The sequence below is a fragment of the Octodon degus genome, unplaced genomic scaffold (genome assembly GCF_000260255.1).
Source record: "Octodon degus isolate 3935 unplaced genomic scaffold, OctDeg1.0 scaffold00064, whole genome shotgun sequence".
Lineage (NCBI taxonomy): Eukaryota > Metazoa > Chordata > Mammalia > Rodentia > Octodontidae > Octodon > Octodon degus.
Window position 1 is genome coordinate 4,094,348 of NW_004524640.1, and position 8,486 is coordinate 4,102,833.

At 33.5% G+C, this 8,486-nt stretch overlaps 1 protein-coding gene across 1 annotated transcript in view; it reads right to left on the bottom strand.

Annotated features, from left to right (window-relative positions):
- The window catches only part of Sox5 (SRY-box 5), a 419,324-nt gene that overhangs the window by 320,028 nt on the left and 90,810 nt on the right, over positions 1 to 8,486 (bottom strand). The gene's annotated exons all lie outside the window — the stretch shown is intronic.

Here is an 8,486-nt window from a genome sequence, read left to right on the forward strand (position 1 = left end):
CTACACTTACACCTAAAAAAAACCACACATAAATGTATCTGATAAACTGGGGCATTCTCATGAGAGGCCTATTCCACCCATGAGCTTCACATGCTGTGCTGAACATGGCAAAGCTTCTAAACTCCTTTTCTACAGAAGAATTTTCTTCCCCTTTATTTTCAGATCCCAGAGCAGAGCCACTAGCATCACTTTGAACACTTCTCTGTGTTCTTTATTTTCACATTAAGTGACCAGAAACTTTGAAAACAAAAGTTGGAAATCTGATTTTTAATTTTTACCCCAACTGAAAATTATAAACCCTTTTAGAGCATATCAAAATGTGCATGCAATGAAGTCAATTAAACTATCCCAAAATATTGTCAAATAAAATATCTCATTTTGCTATCTCTCTTTTTCTATACCTTACAAAGACCAAGGAAATATTTTAAAGAGTTTAACATGGTTAGAAGTATGTTAGCTCAGATGCCCTAATTAAACATTGGTGTTGTTCTATGAAGGAATATTTATCTTATCACGATTTCACCTATCTGATTATATGTTAGCCTCTGGCACTGTTAATCCCTTTAACAGTTTTATGTAGTTGACAGCTGTTTCAGTGTGGGGCTGCACTGTTCATTTGCATGGTGAATAATTTGTTAAGGAGAACTGGCACGGTCTCTAGCAAAATAAGCCCTCTCGTGTTCAGGCTTTTCCCTGGGACTGTATTTGCCATATATGAAGTGATAACCATGTGTTCCACTTCACTATTACTGCAAGGCGAAATTCAGAGTCCACTAACAAAAGTGTAAGTGGTCCAGTTCAGCCATATATATCTAATTACATCTTATGAACTGTAAGGATAAGCACCAGGATTCCACAGACAAGCTCAGAGAACTGTGATGCTTGAATTTACAGCATAATGATGAAAGATGGCTCTAAACTTTCAGAGTAAAGTTGATAATTTTCGTTTTTCATTCTTTAACAAGCTTTACTTAGACCTTGCCACCTTTGTCATCTTTGCAACCAAGAGAAAAAGAAAAGAGGGGTGTGTGTGTGTGTGTGTGTGTGTGTGTGTGCACGCGCGCACGTAATGTTACTTTCTTTCTTAAACATGTTTTGAAAAATATAGCCTCAATAATACATTCTAAAGACAGCATTTTGTTATGGGCACTTTTAAAGAAATACTGAATTTACCTTAACCTGAATATTTAAATTTAAACTTAGATGATGTTACAATTAGAAATGGGATGACTAATTTTTTTTTTTTTGGAACCAGGGATTGAACTCAGATCCTTGTACTTGCCAGACAAGCACTTATTCTACAGTGGAGCCATCTCCCCGGCCCAGTAATTTATTTAAATGAAAAGAAAGAACAGGTATTGTGGCACACTGACATGCTTGTAATCCCAGCGATTTTGAGGCAGAAAGATCACAAGCTCAAGACTGTCCTGTGCAAATTTGTAAGGTCCTGCCTTAAACATAGAAAGGAGGGGATGGGGAAGCGTAGCAGTGGTACAGCAACTCAGGTTTCAACCCTGACTCCTTCAAAAACTGTGATAGACACAACTCAACCTACTATTTAATAAATGCAACTCTACCTACTAATCCGTCCAAACATCCAAGACCTTATGTAATGATTCAGAAACAAATTTATATTTAAAGAACTATTAGACCCAAACAGATTATTTTTTTTCCAAGAAGCTTATCAGAAGGATGATAGTCAATATTTTATGTTTTTAAACTATATGCAATCTGTGGGCACCTCCTTTCTAGTAAAATAAAGTTTCAAAAGTAGAGAAAAAACCTAGTACAGAAAATGTGAACTGTCATTAATTGGATTGTTATCATGCAAATTCATGAATTTGGTATTGCATAGTGTACCATGTAGTGAACACATAATAGACAAAATCCTTTGCTACTCTACAGACTTTGACATGGTCATGTTCTTCACACCTAGCAATGGGTTGTTTTGTAAAAATCATTAAGAAAAGATGAGACAAAACTCTTGAAAGTATTTCTTTTCCCATAATTTTATTGATAAACAAATAGCAATGAGACAGTTTCAATTCAAATTGGTAGGACAGTTTCAATAATTAACACATTGCATGCACTCTTTGTAGTGGTTAATTGCTGGTCTTGAAAGTATTTTAAAAGCTGTGCTTACACTTTTCTTAAATTCTATAAAAAGCTAAAAAATTAAATATTAAAAAGGTTTTTATATTTAAATGGAAATCACTATAATTTATTTTGTAAAATTGTGAAATATCAAATTTAATTCAGTAATAGAAAAGATATGATTATTCTGTAAAAGTTCTTTCATATATTTTTGAAGTTTTCTTGGTTAAGATAATTTTTCATAAAATTTATACATGAAACCCTAAACCATGATTACTCTTTGTAGATTACTGATCCCTTGATACTAACTATAAATGCTCTCCTAAACAACACATGGACACAAACATGCAACTATAATACAATTTCACATATAGTTTCAGAAGGCATTTTTTTAAAATTTTTGTATTTTGGTCACTGAATCACTGTGATAAAATTTAGGGAATCCTGGTAATATAGAGTTAAGTTTCAGAATCTCTAGACTAAATGTCAGTCGTCTGAGAAAAACACTATAAATTCACTATATACAATGAGATGATTTTAAACAATCAATTCTTTCCCAAAAAGGCTCAAAAAATAACTTTCATTGATATATTATCTCAATGTAGTTATTTAAAGGCACATATACCAGTAACTTTAAAATTCACTTTCCTTAAAGTAGCTATTAAAATAATGTTTCAGTCACCCTTTGAAGAGTATCAAAACATTAAAGACAAGGCTACCTTATCATGGTGATAATTCTTTTCCTCAGTGATCACCTCGCAACAATGTGTAGTGAAATATCAATCACAAGACAGAAAGAATCGCAAACTTTACTAAATGATTTTATAATTTTAACAGCCACTCATATCAGCTCAGTTTTCAAATATTAATTTTCCCCCAAATAATATATAAATCAAAGAGTATGTGAAGGCAAAACCAACACTTATAGACACTTAATAAAGGATCTAGGAGTTTTTCTTTGGTTAGCACAGTCAAATTTAATATTATAAGAACAAGATGTGGTCAAGTCCCAATAACTGTAAAAACAAAAGTTGGCACTTACAGACTGACTTCTGAAAACTGTTGTTAAACTTAGACTCATAGCTGATAAAAACCACCTAAGTAAAAATGTTCCCTTGACTCTTCTTCACAAAAGAGCTAGTTAATGTGTACTATACCTGGCAGTTGAAAACAGTAAAAAAATGAGAAAAGTTTTTTTCTACACATAGAATTTATCATCACTTTCTATATTGGAAAACTCACCAATGACACCCTTGTAAAACTTAACAGAATTTTCACAAGATCAATAATTGTGACTGCCTAAACAAATGCAAGATATACAATTGAGGACACTCATTTTTGATGAGTGTTTCCTTAATCTGTCGGGTGGTGGGCAGTGCGCTATGCATGTGTATTTAGAAATATCTTGAGGGACTGTAGTAGGAAGATGCACGGCCTGGTCTGGCTGGCTGGCAAGCTGCAGTCAGAAGAGCCCAAATTCAGTTTTTAAGTAAAATGTATACACATGTCATCATTTTTATGACATTACTGAAACTCCCTAACAATTTAGTACTTTAAGTTCTTAAAGCATTCAGTCATCACTGTGTGCATATTCTAGAACTTATGAAGTTTCTTTTTTTTAAGTTTCAATATTTTATTTATTTTTATTTTTTCCATAAATTTATTGAGAAAAAAATAGCAATGAGACAGTTTCAAACCAAACTGGTATGACAGTTTCAATGATTAACACATTGTATACATTCTTCCTAGTGGTTAATTGCTGTACAAGATGCAGACATGATATCCTACTTACAAACACCATTAGTACAAATCCCTCTACTCATTAAGAGAATGTATATCGATCCTAACCATTTTGAATACACAGATACAAAATGGACATTCATCTGTATCCCCTTTTTGTTGTTAAGTTCTGTTATTTGAATATTATAGGTGTGTAAACTCAGCAAAATATTCTAAAAGAGTCCAGTAGCCCATAATAGTATTGGGTCTTCTGCTTGATTGGCAATGTCAGAAATTGTTGACCTGAGTCCCCCACAGCTCAACATGTTATGAAGTTTCTTAAACAGAGAGGGACCTGTCTCTATTTTTGATCTGTGGTAGTCAGAAAGGGGTATATTTTTTTTTTGCTGTACACAGTTCTAATTTTTAAAGACAGCTGAAGTTTTGTTCAGTGCACTCACATAACCCAGTATTCGGGCACTGTAACACTCCACACAGCGATGGGGCTCATCAAGTTTAGAAAAGAGATTATCATTTTATAAAGATGGCACCATTGTATTGTAAAAAGAGGATGGAGTTCAAACTTCAAACAATTTTTATATATTTGGGACAATGTAAGTGAAAGTGAGAGCTGTTGGATGTCTTACAAAGTCTAAAAAATATATGCTGTTTTAAAGAATGCCATCCAATAGGAAGGAAATTCTGTAAAATCTATCACGCTTTGCATTTTATTGCAAAGCAGTGAAATGAAATGTTAGTTGAGGTTTACATATAATTATTAATCAGAAAACTGGAAAAAAATTAAATGCATTCCTTTAAAGATACATCATGAAGTCCTAACAGCAATAGAAAAAAAGACAATTTAATGAGAATTGATTTGTGGTCCTTGAAATATCATTACCATATCTTGGAATATCTTGTACACGTTTCAAGGACCTTTGCCCTAAATTCCTAAATCAGAAGCTCAAGAATTGGAGCCCAACTGCACAAGATTTAATGAGTCTTCTCAGTGAGACCAGTATACACTTCAGTTTGAAAATGATAGTAACAGTTAATGAAGGGCAGCCAGATAGCTCAGCTGACTTAAGTTCCTGCTTAGGCAAAGCGCCGGCACTGGGGTACCATCCCTGGTATACCCTGCTGGCTCTGACTCAGGGGTGCGATGAGACAGCTATTGAGACTGGACATGGTGGTGTACTCCTGTAATCCCAGGGTTTGGGAGGCTAAAAGCAGGAGAATCACTGAGTCTGATCTGTGTCGTGAGACTCTGTAGATCCTGTACTAAACACATGAACAAAAAGGTAATTTGACACAGGGAGGATGAAAAGGAAAGGGAGATTATTTAGTAGCTGCAGAGAGAAACAAATATACAATTAAAACAATAGAATTTATAGGTCATGAGAAAAGTGAGAAAAGTTAATATATTACTACAAGAGAATTAGTAGGGGAAAGGAAACAGGGAAGGGTGAATGCATGTTCATTTCAGAGGCAAATTATATTTTTTCTTTTATTAAGCAGTCATTTTTGCACTTACTGAAACATACATAACTCTGCTGATTGCTGTCTATCTGTATAGATTATAAAATCTGTGATTTTCATCAAAATTGTCTCGTAGAGATCGATTTTAGAGAAGTATCAAAATTTGGTTAGGATTTGATTGATCACATTTATAATATAAAAACAAAACAATATTTTGAGGTTCTAAAATAAAGGACTGTCACATTTATCACATGATTTAATTCTGAAAACTAAAATTACAACTTAAGGGCAACTTTTTTGATTATCCATAAAAGAGATAACAAATAGGAAAGAAGGTTGGCAAAATATCTTCATTTCCCCATAGAGGCTTCATGTGCAGAATTTTTGCTTAGTACTTTTTTTTTTTCCTCTAATATTCTTTCTGAAGCACATTTGCTAGGAATCTCACGAATGCTGTATTCAGGAATAAAATGTATGTTTTCATGTGCTCTCCAAGCCACTTAATAAGCAAAAGTGGCATTTGGAGAATTGCTAATACATTAACTAATAGAACCTGTAAAAACAAAGAACATTTTGTGCTGTGACAGCCTCATTATCTTCCTGCTGCCGATTTGTGTGCTGGGTCTTACTTATTAAACATCTAGCAAATACACTTAAAGACGTTTGATGATCTTTTCCCCGAGGGCTCCAAAGTGAGTCATAAGATGTTTCCAAACAAAAATTGGACTACACATCAAAACACTTGTATTTAATATTCATCCTCTATACTAAATTTACTGTTTATCAGAAATAGCCACTGATTACATATAATTCTTCTCATTTCCCTAAAAATACTCTCTAGAATATTCTTACTGTAGTTATTAGTGAACTTGGTTAAATACCTATTCATTTTGTGAAAAGGAAGGAAGAACCGAGGCTTGAAGAATTCCTCATATCGTGATGATTTGTGCCAGAATTTTTAATTGCTTAAGTTTAAAGTGACTGAGAAAATGATTTCTTTATATTCCATATAGCAATGAATGCAGTTTCTTACATAGACACTTATAAAAGTTAACAAGCTGTTTGCCAGCACTGCTTATAATTGGAAATTGACTACATGTTTAGCGATAAATAAAACATATTTTAGTCCCCTTCTTCATGCAGCAAACGAAATATGGTGTCCCCAAAGCAATGTTTAAGCAAACTAGAATCCGGAGTCAGGGCATCTGAGTTTAAATTCAGGCTCTTTCATTAACTACATAATCTTACAATCTTGGAAAATTATTTAGCTCTCTTAATCTCAGTTTCCTCATTTGAAAAGTGTTATTGTTATCATCAATTATCTCATGATAATTTAGTCATGCAAATATTTAATAAAAGATAGACTGTTTCACTCAATTGAGGTTGTATTAGAATTAAAATTTAAAAAAGAATTAAATTTAGTAATAACAAAAGTATGTGAAACACCAAAGAAAAGATAATTTGTTTGCTTGAGGTTTTATTTCATTCACTCAAATTTCTCTGTCATTCATGTAAAGGATAACAAAAATCTTTGCATTTTAGCTTAATGGCAGAGTGCGTGCATGTAGCACAAGACAGGTCCTGGGCTCTGCACCCAGCACACACACATTCACACACACAACACACACACACACACACACACACACACACACACACACATCTGAGAGGTTACTCAGGAGGTAGAATAAGAATAGGTTAAGTTCACAGAAACCTGAAGTCAAACAGCTGTGGTTCAAATCCTGGATCAAATAATGACTAGTTGAGAGACTCGGGGCAAGATATTTAATTGATTTACAGTATAAGAGGAAGAAATAATGAACTTGCTGGGTGTGGTGAGGCAGGCCTACAGTACAAGATATCCAGAAGGCCAAGTCAAGTAAAGGGCAGATTTGCGAGGTCTGAGGACTTTAGTGAGTTCCTGTCTCAAAATAGCCCAGTGGAAGAACACTGGTCTAACATTCACAAGACCTTGAATTCGACCCCTAGTACCACAGAAGAAAAGGTATGGAATTGTATGTACTAAAGGAATATACAGATATAAACACAGATATGTATTCATTTGTATATATAAAACATGAAATTATATAAAACTCATACAGTGGTAGCTGGGATATGACAAGAACTATATGCATTTTAAAATAATTTCCTACCAGGCATGATATTAGGATATGAAGATAAAGGAAAAATAGGAATTAGAAAAATAAATTTTAAAGAAAGTTGTGCTTCTTTGCAGGAAAATTAGAATTTAGAAAGTGGCAAACTTTTCTCATTCACTACTCCAAAGAGGAAAATACACCTTTGAACATTCTCCTATTTTTTCTGCTAAAAGCAAGCTGCATCCTAGAGAAAAAAAATGTAAAGAACTGAAAAAATTTAATATGGCTCACTTTTAAAGATAAACTTTGTTTAGGAAATAAAGTAGTCCATGAAATGTCACGCAATATTAGTGAGCTTTTATCCCTGTTAAACACTCAGTTTTCAAATTTCACAGTTCTCTACGAAGTGATAAGTCAGGGACAGAATCAAAGAAAATAATGTTCAATTACTACTCAGTACAAAATAAAACTTTTAAAAGTTGGCCTGAAAAATCAACCATATTCCTTTTTCATAAATACATAATATCAATTATTGTGTCACTTTTCTGCTTTCCTTTCACATCTCTCTTTCTTCTTCTGAGATAGTAATAAGGTAGCAACATCTAAATATTTCTTTCTTCATGAGAACATTAACACCATTAGATTTTCTGGCAAATTTACAGAGATTCCTTCACACTATAAATGCAGTAACAGCAGTAACATGAACACAGGTAAGTACCAGTTCTCTGAACTTAGCTTTTCTCCTCTATGTTTCCATAATATCAAGAATAGGATAATTTCAGGGACAATTTATTGCCTCTCTACATCAGACTAAATTCATAGGCTAAGATCAGCCTATTCCTAATACTATCAGACTAATCCTATCTTCCCATTAAAGAATGCTACAGGCTTCTTCTATATTAATTAAGACTTAGAATGAGATCATTAGGTTTATAGCAAAAGTAGCATTTTTTTCTCTGAAAGGAGACTTTGTCCTGAATTAAAATTAACAGTGATTTGAGATAACAAAAAGAATGAGCTTCAGTTTGCTTCCAAAATTGATGAGGCAATATTCAGTACATACATACACACATACAGAGAGAGAGAGAGAGAGAGAGA